We start from the raw sequence: 13,766 nt of genomic DNA, 5'->3' as shown, positions 1-13,766 counted from the left end.
TCCAAAATCACTGCATGCCAATCAAACACTTGCTTTTCCCTGTCACCTTCCCCTCCTCCCTCTTCCATCCACAATCCATTACAGACAAGGGAAAAGTTCAGTAGAGCAAAGCACTAAAGATCTCGCTTTGTGGACTGCGATGTCTGAACTACGTGAAGTTAGGGGTGACATGAGTTTACAGCTCACAGAAAAACATCCTGAGCATGGCCCCTTACACAAGACACAATAAGTCAGAGCAGTTCCTGATGGAACCATGCTCCTGGGAGCCAGGGGGCGAGGGGATCCTGTCCTCCCAGCATGCTCCTATTGGGAGCTGAGCACAGCATCCTCCAGCAGAGCTGGTGCCGGGTATGGGGCTTTTTCCAGCTGAATCCCCTCAGGTAGCAAAACAAAGGACATCATCCTTGGATTGCTTACTGAGCTGGCTGGGCACATGGGAACAGACCAGTACCTTGGCTGCTGGACCACCAGCACCCTGCTCTGCCAGACCCCTTGGCACAGCTGAGAAAATTTACAACAAATCAGACACAAGTACACACCAAACTCAAAATTGAATTGTGCTTTGAAATATATATTCAAAAAGTCATATATCTATACATATATATATGGGCACATATTGTTGACTGTTGTGAAGAATACAAAATCTATCTCTGTTCATTTTGGTCAGAGATGCAGATTTGATGTCAGAAGGATCAGCAGTGATTCTGTGAAAGAACATATATCTGTGTATGTGTATTAAAGACAGAGATTGTAAATGAAACATCATGGTTAGAACAGTACAATTAAAGCAGATAAGCAATTTATTTGACACTTCTGTGTCAGTGTTTCCAGCTTGCTGGAAAAGCTATCTGTGCTTCTCAGAGCAGCTTGCTGAACAGTGAGACTTCACTCCCAGATGCTGGAAACTGCATGGTTTCAGACTCTCACATAGGCATGCCATTCAGACTCAAAATGTTCGTGCCATTACTAATTGCATAAGAGACTTCTGAAAAAATGGCAGTATTTCAGATGGTTAAGATAGCAAAATCATTTCCAAAATGTGATCAGGAAATGTTATTCTCCTCATATTTTTACTGTGCACAGGCTTTCTTTCTTCTTACTGGGCAACTGAAGACCAGATTTGGCACTTCTTTTCCAGGAAAAAAAGCTCTTATTCTAGTAATAATGCTGTCTGAATAAAAATTACTCATTTAAGTATGGCACCTTCTATAGAAACAGATCTACAAGTGATATATAAGTGATAAATCTTATGTATCATTCACCAATTCACAGTGCTGTGTATGTGCAACCAAAAAAAAAGAAAAGTTAATTCAACAGCATGTTATTGGCATTCTAGCTTTTTAAATAAAATATGCAAAAAACACCCAAAAAGCCAACCTAAACTCCACAAAAATCCACAGGCAACACATCATGTAGATCTTTATGTCTCTGTATAGTTTGAGAACGGTATCCTGATCTTGTAAATACTTATTTACCATTAGTACCCACTCCAGTGAGTAGCTCTGTTGAGGTAGTAGAGGTGTCTGGTATCTACAGAGAAGTGCAGCATGACCTTTCTACACCTGCACAGTTTTTGAAGGCGGTAATGCAGATCAAAAGATGTCTATAGCAATATTTTCAATCAGCCAGCCTGACACTTGGCATGCGTGAGGTCTCCTAAGGTCTGTGGGTCTAAACCTGATTACGGTGGTCATTAATTTGGCCTGATTTTCATCATGGAAAATATGAATCACCTCATGCTTTTCTTTCATTGATCTCTGTGTTTCTGAAATGTTAGCAACTTGCTTCTCTACCAGTCTGAGAAGCTTAGCCTTTTTAAATTATGTAAAGGAGTTTCAGGAAAATATCTTCTGGAAATTGGCTTTAATACATTGGTTTTCAGCCTTCAAGGAATCTATGTAAACTGATAACTCATTTTTGAGAGAAATTTATCAAAAGGCCTCTGAATCTTTTCTACAAGGAACGCTCTCACAGGAAATTCAGAGGCATGCAAATAATGCAAAAGAAGAGAAGAATAATTGGGAAAAGGTTAACAGCTTCAGCATGGGGAACAGAAATTCTATTTAAAAAACTGAACTGAAAAAGACCCTGGTCATAACACATGGTAAAAGGAAAAAAAGTCTTGATTTTGCTACTGAAACGTGTTTTGTTTTTCACCTGTGTCTGCAGTCATTCCGAGATAGCACTTCCAAAAAGAGTGGACTGCCCTTTCCCTCTCTCTTACATGGATCTGGTGAGGAGAGACAGGCTTGTCCTGGGGATGGAGCAAAGGGGAGTCCCAGTGTGGGTCTACAGAACCTCTGTGCAGCAGACCTGCCTTTGCTCACTGTGAGTCTGACAGGGCCACTATTAGGGCTGGAGCTTTTTCAGGAAAGAAGTCCCCACCCTCACCTGTGATGTTGGCAGCACATTTATCACTAACAAATCCCTGGACTGTACTCTTTAAGCTGCTCGTTGTAGTTATGAAAAGGGTTAGCTAGAGTACTGATATGTTTACACAGCTGAAATCCAAACGTGTGCCTCAGTTGGTGTTCTGACATTTGTTGAAAACAGACCAAAAAGAGACCAATTAATGAAAAACAAAAGCAAAATTTTGTAATGGCAGAAGCATTACAGACAGCTATTAGTTAAAAAAACCTACTTTTTAACATCAAAATTAAAAAATAAATAAAGAAGAAATTTAAGAAAGAGAAATCATGACCTGACCATTATGGCAGTAACTGTGGTCAAATGCTGTCTTGTGTCCCTGTATGAAACTGCAGCTTTCATAAATCTGAGCTACACCAAATATCCACTGACATGGTTTATTAATCTGTGCTTTTATTCAACCTCCTGAAAATATAAACTCAGAAAATTGAAGCTGGTTGTAATAGTCACAATTAAGTATTTCAAGCAGCATTTTAATTTTCTGAACAAAATACATAGTTTGTGAAGATCTCAAGAGTACAATGGAACAGGACAGGTAACACAGGACTTGATTTCATATGTATAAATGTCTGTTGCCTTTTGTGATGACTTGAAGCATCTGAGACCTCACTGTGAGGCTAGCAGATGTGTCACACACTTCCAGTGGACTTGCCATCTTTGGGAGTAGCACCAGTAGGATGCCCTAAGGAAAATGGCAACTGTAACTTTACATTTTCTAAAAATTTCTAATGACTTGTGGCTTCTCCAAAGTCCCAAGCACTAAATTTTAGTCAGGTCTGAAAGAAATACCAAATAACCACATGAATCTATTTTGATTTATCTCATCAGCTGTGTTGTAATATGCTCTAATATACTGGCATTATACTGCAGAGTGGCTGTACTTGATCTAATCCCCTTAAAATCAGCACTTACAATTACATGCTAAATTTTGTTCTAGAAATGAGAACTCAATCACTGTATTAAAAAGTGAGGATTGCGAATTACTTCAGGTAGAGTCTTTGGTAATATCATACAATTTACAAATTGTGATGCTATAGTTACTTAAAATAAGTTGACATGAATCATCCAATAAATCTGTTATATTAAAAGCTAAAATCTCTGTTTAAACTAAGCAGTTAATATTTAAACTCATGTTCCATTAAAAATATGCCAAGATAGTTTTGCATCATGTTAAATGATACACAGTGAGGCCACTTGATTTGTTTCTATTTTTGTTGCAGTTTTTAGATCCTGAGCAAAGCAGTTAAATATTATATTTCTTTGGTTGAATCTAAACAGAACCTTTCAGTCTTAGAATATAGGCAGTTTAGACTCTTTTTTCCAGAGCTAGCATTCTACTTTGGTGCCGGCTTCAATGTAAACTTCTCATCTTGTCCTTGAATCCCATGACTTGGTAGATGTGACAAGGGAAATGCGTTCCAGGGTTCATTACACTGCACCCCATGTAATTTGGAAATATGTTAAGCACAGAAGGATCCAACTCATAATATGGAGCTTTTTGAGAGTGGAAATGGTTTAGAGTAAGTTTCTTGTAAGGATGGTGGCCACTCTTCAAAATGTTTAAATTTGACAGTGACACCTTAGCAGCCGAAGCCAAAGGCCCCCCTTGACTTTAACAAGGCCAAAGCATTCCTTTACGGAAACTTCAAGGCTGCAAGATGCCTCTGTCTTCCAGGACATGTTTTATACTGATAAAAACAGTCATCAGAACATCACAGTGCCAAATGTCACAGTTCTGATTTAATCCACCTTTAAGTCTCTCCATTGTACAGAACAGTGTGTGGCTGGAGAAGTTTTCCAATAAGCTACACATATCAGATAAAACCATTGGCCCCAGGTAAAATCTGTCATATGACAAAACATTAGAAATTGTCCCTGACAGAAAACACTTAGTGACAAATTAGGTGAGCATAATGATGCAGGTTACACACAAGCATTGCAACTTGGAAGTCCATGCAAACCACTTACGAATGGCTCCAACAGTTTCTTAGTCTTCCTTGGATGCAAATGAATCTGCAGAACATGGAGATATTTGTAATCAAGGAAAGATACCATTGTTATCACACCAAAAGTGTTCAGAAAATTAAAGCACAAGTAATTAACACATGCACAAAAGAAAAGAAAAATTGTGCCAAGGATGCTTAAATAGGTTGGTACCATCTATTAGTCACTACATTGAATTCCACAGGAGACAGAAAAAAAAAACAAACCACAGCAGAGAAATATCACTTTACTTGTCTTGATATTATCCTTTTCCTTGGGCATGTCCTACTGGCTATTGTCAGAGGAAAATGATTCTGGGCTAAATGCTAGCAATTTGCTAGTTTGTTGGCATTTCTCTCCACATCAGAAGTGTTTTATCGCTCCATAAGATGTGCTGTGATAAAGCCCACGGAGAGTGTCTAGACACAGCACATAGCTAAGGCCTTTGGAAGTCATTTGATGCACTGGGTCTGTGTTATATATGCATGATTTTAATGAGCTTCTTACAGCTTTTCCAGGAATACTGTGCAGCAGGCAAGAGACACACAAAGAGAGAAAAATCCTTACCTTTGATTTCACACCTGTTGCTATAGACACCACAATGTGTTTCCCTCTATCCTGTTTAAGGGGCTTAAACATGGAATGGCCATCAGATATTTTTAATCCTCTGTATGCTAAGGATGCCTTTCCTTTTTCAGTTTCACAAAGGAATGCATCTGTTGGCAAATTTAGGCACAGCTTACTCACTGGCTTAGATTCTCACACATGCATTACCTTACACTACCTCCCTTTTTTTAGCCAGTGTCCTCTAGATGGTTTTGTTTTGCCAAGTAAGAAAACTGAAAATTTGCAGAGCATGGTAGCTCCTCGTGAAACTATTGGAAAGAACATTTCAGGCTCAGTTTTGGACCTTCAGTCACTGGAGGTCTGATGCCACCTCAAAGCCTTCACCTTGGGCAGTGGCCTTGCTCCAAAAGGGGTGTTGTGCTATGTATCAGAGCAGTTGAAGTGAAGGACACTTGGGATCATATTTACTTACACTTGTTAATGCAGCAGTTCCATAGGTACTATGGTCACTAAGCTCATTCCCCACCCTCCACCCTCCTTGGATGGGGAATATCTTGTCTTTACAGTGCATTCTTACCACCCAGGCAAAAAAAAAAAAAAAAAAAAAAAAAAAAGCCACTTTAATTCCATTTGTTTGGGGCTTATTTTTATCTCTTCAAATAATAAAAAGTGCAGTTGAAAATTTTAGAACTTCTGGGCCATTTTTGCAACAGAAAGGCTGTTACAAGCACGACAATTTGCACAATGGGAAGTCCTGTTGTGCCAACATTGCCACCACTTTGGAGCACCCCATGGGAATTTGTGTGCAGGAGAGCAGACCTATGGCATCACATGCTCTGAGCCTGTCTTTTCATCCTTCCAGTGCAGGACAACTACTGCCTTTGGAGGTGGGAAAAAGGTAGTGTAGGTTCAGGAGCTGTGCCCATCACCTTCAGCAGGATGTCAGAAAAGGCGGTTACTTTCACAATGGTACCAGGCCCTGTGATGCACCATGCACTCACGTATTTCTGTAATTTTAAACTTTATGTGGGAAACCAGAGTCATTGTATAGAGCAACTAATCCCCCAACAAAATAATGGAAATTCTGAATAAGACACACACAAAAAAGGGAACAAGACCATATTTGGAGTATCCCAAGATTTGTGAAATGAAATTGATTTCCATTCAAATCAGGTGTTTTACTCTTCTTGAAAATGTCAGGGTGTCAGCCTTGGCCATTACCAGACTGTGATTTATAGTTGAGGCAGAGCAATAACACTCAGGTGACTGTCTGGAACTGTACTGCTGTGTCTGGAAAGGCTACAGATGACAGCTTCCTCCTTTCTTAACCAACTTGCATTGCTTATCTAAGATCAGTCTTCCCCCCATCCCTCCTCCCTAAACACATGATAGGAAAATGATAAAATGTATAGGCTTGCAGATTTACTGAGATGAGACAAATAAGCCTTGTGAAGGGACTAGGTTACAGAACTTTGGAGAAACATTTTAAAAATAATCATTTAGCTAGCTATATCATAGTTGTTTGGATGGATACCTGTAAAATGTGAGACTGATTGCCTGGCTTCAACACATGGGTATGTTTTAATCCATCTGTAGGATCTATTTCTGTAACTCGAGCATACAAGAAACACAGAAAATGCTGAAACTAAGCAAGCTTTCAAATAATAAGAATAATACAGCTGCTGTCAGTTCCTTTTGAAATTAAAAACAATTTATTCGATAAATAGATTAATGGATGTCAAAACCTACCTGTTTAATAATTACTCAAACACTGATAAACTAATTCTGTTATTTCTCCCACTGACATAAGGTTTTTCTAAATTAAAGGCAACAGAAGTACTTAACAGTTTAGGTGATAAACTCCTACTAATTTTAACTGGAATTGGGAACTTTTAAATACCTAAAAAAAGACTTTTGAAATAATTTTCTCTCTTTATTCCTTTAGCTATACTTGTGGTCTCAGTATAGTGAAGCAAAGATAAATGAGTAAGTAAGTCAAACAAAAGAAGTATTACTAGCAAGCTAATAATACCATTCCTGACATCAGCTTGCTTATTCTGCAATTAGTATTTGCAGAAGATATTGACAAAATGGGAAAGATTCAAACAGGAACAAGCAAAATGATCTAATCTACCCAAAAATCTTAGAGTAAGACAATGAAGATAATCTAATTGGTTTTTCACTGAAAATCCTAGGAGGGGGAAGGAAGCAAATGACCATTTATAATGTGAGGAAATTTAAAAAGATAGCTGGAAACTAATACTAAACAAGTTCTAATTAGAAATAAAGCCTATGTTTTTAATATTGATGTAATAGACTACTGGGAGACTGTTCCAGGAGGCTATTATGGATTCTCTGCCATCCCAAATCCTAAATATACATGCTAACCAAACAGAAAGTGTTGGTTTTGACGTGGGAGTTGCTTGGTGAATGCTTTGGCATGTTTTATGGAGGAAGTCAGACTGGATGATTGAGTTTGCCTTGGCAGGGGACAGGATATTTCTGCTGTGTGTGGGAGGAGGGAGGGAGGGGAGGAGAGCAAGGGGGAGGGAAAAGGAGAGAAAGAAAGAAGGAGATGCCTGGCTGTATTTCTAGCCTAGCCCATCTAAGGTGCAAGTCCTACTTGGTACCAAGTTTCCTGGTCTAGTGAATGGCACATGGTATCTGGAAGCAGAGAGGATATAGGAAGGCATCCATGTCGTTCATGGATGGCATTCACCCACAGGTTTTACCACAGGCAGAAGAGCCTTCAAGTCCTCTCAGAAGACTACTGCAGGTATTAAGTTCTGCTGTCATTTCGTAATCCAAGCTGAAGGATTTTTTTCACCATGGTAAAATCACACAGAATTGAGACACACACATTAGACTGATTTATACAATAATGATGAGCCAGGGACTCTCTGCGGAGCTCCTTCTCTCCATTTGTTTTCTTATTTGCTTTTGCAGAAGATCATTGGGACCATTAAAAATATCAATCTGAAAAAAGTAAATGTGCATATCAAAACTAGTCTGAAGAGTTTCAATGGAGACTAGCTGAATTTTGGGATCTGAGATCCCATAGCTAGTTCAGGTGCAACCCTCTCTTTTCAAACACTGCAATCAGTTACCGTCAACAACTGAACGACAAACAGCGGAAACAAGATGGTGAAAGAAATGTATAAAATGTTGCCTCACACTGCCACACTAAATCATGACCTCCTGCTTTGCTAATACTTGCTTTATACTGAGATCTCAGAGCTCTAATAAAATTCAAGGTCTCCCTGTGACAGTCACTGTGCTTCCATTAGTGAGTGGTGTTCCCCACATGAAAGAGCCCACAGACTGCCTGGACAGCATGGGAAAATGGCAGGGAAGGAAAGTAAAGGCTCAAGGGAACTTGTCTGCCTTCATGATGGGTGCCAGGAAGTGACCCTAAATCTTTAGCCATCAGTGCAGCAAAAAAGAGCACGTAGGCAGCAGTTTGGAAACATTTCAAAGGGGTTTAAAGTGTTAGTTATTGCATGTAGTAATTTTGATTTCCCACTAGCATTTAGGGAATGATTACCAAATTTCAGAAAGCCAAGCTGTAGTCCTTGGAATTTATTAACTCATAAAAGCCTACCAACCCTCAACACTCAGATACTGGCAGCACCCACAAGAAATCTAACCCTCTGAGTCAGCCAGGAGAGGTTTCCAATGCTGCATTGGTAACCTGCTTCACTTCTAAACATCCAGCCATTGTTTGAAAACTAGGTGCCTCAATGGCTCCTAAAACATCAATATTTTGACCATACTCCTCTATTTCAGAAGGAGACATTAAGTTTGAGAATTAAGATCCAAAATAATATGCCAACATAATAAACAACAGAAAAGCACGGGCTACTATGTTTATTTAAAATGTCATAGTAAATCTAGCTCCCTGAATCCCCCAGTGTTTGTATATAAATAACATCAGCAAGAACTATAAGCACTGTGTATCCTCAGACTTGTGACAAATCTTCCCAACAGAGGGATGAACCCTGTGCTTGCAGTGGAAAGCTATAAATCCCACCACAAAATGGCTGTGCCAGCCATTTCACGAGCCAGGTTTGCTGAATGCTAATTCCTGTGCTGTTGGGACACCATGCCATAGGAATGGACAGGTGCTGTGCCTGGATTAGGCTCATGCCAGCTGCTTCAGGATGGCAGCAGTGTGAGAGTCTGTGGACCTGCCTCCTCTAGGCCCAAAGCAGAACTAGACTCCCTGAGGGTAAGGGCCGACTGTCAAACCTTCTAGAAATATGAATCTGGCTAAATGCTGGTAGCAAAACTTTCATGCACATCGCCAGCAGAAACTACCTCCGCTGAACAGAGGAACAGAAAATTATCCTGTAGCCTGCTTTTCCCGAATCACAGTTATTAATTCTGATGTTCCATAAATGAACCTCCATTCTGACTGTGCAGAGATCAGGACTATCATGCCATTCTTCAAAAGAAAAAGAGAAAGAAGATCTTTAATTTGAAAACTGCAACCAACAACCTAATATCTCATGTCTAACTGCTGATTGTTTCTGAATGGGGCCAAGGGAGGAAATGCAGAGTCTACAAAAATTTACAAGTAGGGGCAATTTATATATCCTTCATGTTCAGAACCACTGTGGAGAGAAATGCAGACAGTGGGAGAAAGACTGATTTAAACTCCTAGGAGAACAAAGCCAGCTCCTTATATGGCCTTACAGTGGGGCTATGGAAGGGGCTGAAACAAGAGATGAAGAGAAGAAGGGGAGAGGTGATTGTTACTTATTGGTATGATTCTATTTCACAGAATAACTTTGGCAGAAGAAAAGCAACCACCTTGTCCAATTCTCTGGCGTACCTACACGCTCATGGACAGAAACATTTTAGTAGTAGAGAGCAAGTGAGGATCCCACAATCAAACTTTTTTGAGACACAAAGTTTTCCCCATGTGCTTCAAAGGCAGTTTGCAGAGGAGAGAGAATGCAGAGGAACAGTGACCCACAAAGACTTTTCCACTGCTAACTGTCTCACTTGTATGAAAATCAGTATATAAACTGGATAAACAGAATCTACTTCTTTATGCATTGGAGGCACTCACTTCATCTGATTTATTGTCATCCGATGGAAATGCTTTAAGCAAAGGGATGCACTATGAAGAAATACATTCTACTAGGAAAGGCTTGCGTTTGAAATTAAATCCTGTGCTAAACTTTTCAAGAAGTATCTCCCTTCACTGAAGTATTTTCATAGCCCTGCTTATTTCTACTTTAAACTTCTCATTTATTGTACTTTAAGCCCCATCAGTGAATGTAAATGGGGCTTCACTATACGTTTAGGGCATTCAAGCATTCTTTGTTACAGTTCCCACCCTGCCGCATTATGTGAGCTCTGCCACGGAAGTCCAGCAGTCGGTTTGTTTTCTGCTATTAATAAAAGAACCTACTTTTCCGCACTTCTTTGAAGAAGTTGAAAGGGCTACATGTTAGAGGGGGAGGTGGTGGGGAACAGATTGTGGTGTAATCCCCAAACGCAAATGCTGTCTAGATTAGAAACCTCCCTGAAGAAAATTTACAAATGCTAAGACTGTGCTTTTTGTGTGATGAACACTAGAGTAATAACTTAGCCACATACTGGGTTCTGCCTAATGCTAAGGGAGCCTACTAGGTGAATGGAATTAAATGAAAAATAAAATCTTCCAGTTGGCTCTGTGCCGATGCCATCCAACCCTTTTGATATCAAGTGACTTACTAATGCAACTACTTTCATGTGTATTTCATCACTGAGGTATCTTAATATAATACTTAGGAATCTGTTAAAATAATAATAACAAAAACACAAATGGGATTTACACATTGCCAGTGTTTTTACATAGTCCAGGAAAAGCTTAATTAAAGGGGTGGGACGTGTCTCTGCTGAATAGCTGTTTTTCCTTCATACCTTCCCATGCATGACACGTACACATCCAAGAAAAGAAGTTGGGGGTGGTGGTGGTGGAAGAAAACCACCCAAAACCAAAACCAAAATTACCAGCCCTAAACTACTCAGCACAACCTTGTTGATTTGCTTGGCCATTTAAATAAATGAACATTCTTCTTGTAGAGAATCACGACCCCAGTGCAACAGCTAACGAGTAAAAGAAAAGTACAGAATAGGGTCTGCTTTGTTCCCTATAGAATACTCATATTGCTCAAACTATCATTACCCAATCTATTTTATCCCACAATTACAACTAATCCTTAACTCCTAAATAAGTAGGAACAGGCATAAAGATTGCACTTCTGAAAGTTTACCAGATAAACTTTAGTCTACAGTCAACTGGAAGTTTCTGCGATTAATTTTGAATCCTACTTAATAGGTTAAAGATGTTTTTAAAGATTACATAATTTTATCAGTGTTGATTTTATTAATCTGACGTTCAATTGCTCTCTAAGGCTTCCATCCACTTGTTGCTACTCAGGCACTGCAAGTGAAGCTCATCAATCAATTGAGCTGGATTCTGGTCAGAATATCACTCCCCATAAGAATCACTCTAGTGCTGCCAAGCAGTGCAACAACACAGCATCCAACAAACTCGAAAGATGCCTATTGTAATCATCAAACAATGAAAAAAATTAACAAGGTGATGAATGCCTCAGATACATTGTTTGGACAAAACCACTTTAAATGAATGTAATAAAACAAATCTACTTTTAATTGAGTGATACAGTTTCAGCTGGCATTTTTATAGTATTCCAGATATATTTTTTCTATTGTGTGACTATCTAGCTAGTTATAGACTTCAGACTCAGATGGCAGTCATTCTTTCTTTTTTTTTATTTTTTTGGTAGGCTACAGTTGGTCCCTAAGAGGAGATGACTGCTTTTCAGTGTGAAATTATGTACCTAGTCAGGAATTGAGCATAATCATCACACAGGCGAATCAAAATGATGGCTACATTTACTGCCTACAGAAATTTCTGCTGCACTGCATATTAACACACTGAAAATGTTGTATTAGCTTATTGTGGATGTGCCGATTTTCATTACCCACGGAAATGCAGAATATCTTCTGTTAAACCTCATTGACATTTTTCATCAAGTGAATAGAGCAATGCCCTGAAATGTGATAATTGTAGATTCTTGTTATACAACTTCAAGTAAAATATTCTTCCCTCTAATTCCAACAGTAATTAACTTGGATTGGAATTCCCTTGACTCGTGTAACAGTCGTCAGCACTGTATTAATGGATCTTAGAGTTTATATGGTTGGAAAAGAAATCCTGTCCCATATATGTAACACTATACAAAGGTGCTAAAGACTTTCAGGTTAATGAAAAGAATTGATCAAATCATGCCAGCTTGAGCTATGAGATTTTTTTCTTTTTTTTTTTGCATTGTTTGGCTGAAAGATGAAATGCTATATTACTGAAACTTAAAATGCCTCAAAAATGAAGCTCCAGAAAATTGCTGCATCTCCCATGAAGACTAAAAATTAAAGTAGACAATTATCATAATAACTCAATTGTAAATGGCAGACAAAAGAGAAGCTAATACTTCCCTCTATTTTTTGACTGATGTTTTGTTGGGCTATAGCTAAACAGCACTTTAAGCTGACAGTAAATTAGCAAACAATATGAGGGAAGAAAAAAGAAAAAAAAATCATGTAGGGGTTAAGATGTTTATGTAAAACAGTGATTTTCCTTTTTAAAATTAAAACATACAAATAAGCTGGTGTCAGAGCCTAGGTGATCCTTCATTTCCACCGCATTGAGCAGGCTCCCATCAGCAGCAGACAGCCGCTAATGTATGCGTCTGGCTCAGTCTGCTCTACCAACTAGGAACCCATCGAATTGTTAAAATCAGTCCTTTTTTGTATGCACCACACATCTTTTTCACTCTCCCTCTCTCTCTCTCTTCCTCCCCCTTTGCAAGGGCTTGTGTTTTTGTTTTTTGTTTTTGTTGTAGCACAAGCTGATTACTCTGAAATCACTTATTAAAGAGCATTTAAATGCATTTTGCACTGAAACAACATCAAGTTGAATAGAAATGTATGATTCCTATATATAGAAATGTATCAAAATTCTGCACATATATCTAAGCGTAGCATACTGAAGATTATGCTTTCTATTTATTTGTGCTAATAGAGATAGCTTTCATATAGTCACTGGGGAAATGGGACTGCTTCCTGCATGGTCTCTGTAGGCGTTGTCACACAGTTCCAGGACACAGAAACATGTTGCTGATTTTGGTGGAAATTCTGCCTGAGTGAAGACCCTGCTTCTCCCTCCCCTCCACCCACCTCTGCCCTACCTGTGTACCTGAGGTTGGGCTGGCTGTGCTGAGACTGGGGAAGAAGAGGGAGCAGGAAAAGAGGCAGGCAGTGCGCCAACTTTCTCATCACTATGGCAAGGGGCAGCAGTGAGTATGATGGGCAGAGCAGAGCCACTGGAGTCATCCCAGTTCAAGCAGTAATGCAGAGGCAGGACTGTGTATTCATGATTTTTGCTGGAGCACCAAATACGCCAGGCAGGGGTTTCTAACGATTCATTTTCTTCTCACTCTCAATGCAGGGCAGAGCATAGTTGAAATCTTCAGACTGACAGAGACAAAACGTTTCACACCACAGTTTCACCTTCATTGTACATACAGCGTTAAATGCAAAATTAATTCAGAGTGCTGAATGTGAACTATACTCATTCAAGAAAATTTTGCTGATCAAGAAATAAATGCAATGACAATCTTTAATATGCATAGATGGATGCATTGTACAGCTGATTAAATCTATAAGGACTTTTATTTCAATAAATACTATGTGTAATTTAAATTGTATTTTGA

Source organism: Anomalospiza imberbis, chromosome 2, assembly GCF_031753505.1.
Source record: "Anomalospiza imberbis isolate Cuckoo-Finch-1a 21T00152 chromosome 2, ASM3175350v1, whole genome shotgun sequence".
In the NCBI taxonomy this organism is placed as follows: domain Eukaryota; kingdom Metazoa; phylum Chordata; class Aves; order Passeriformes; family Viduidae; genus Anomalospiza; species Anomalospiza imberbis.
This window is presented reverse-complemented; position numbering follows the sequence as displayed.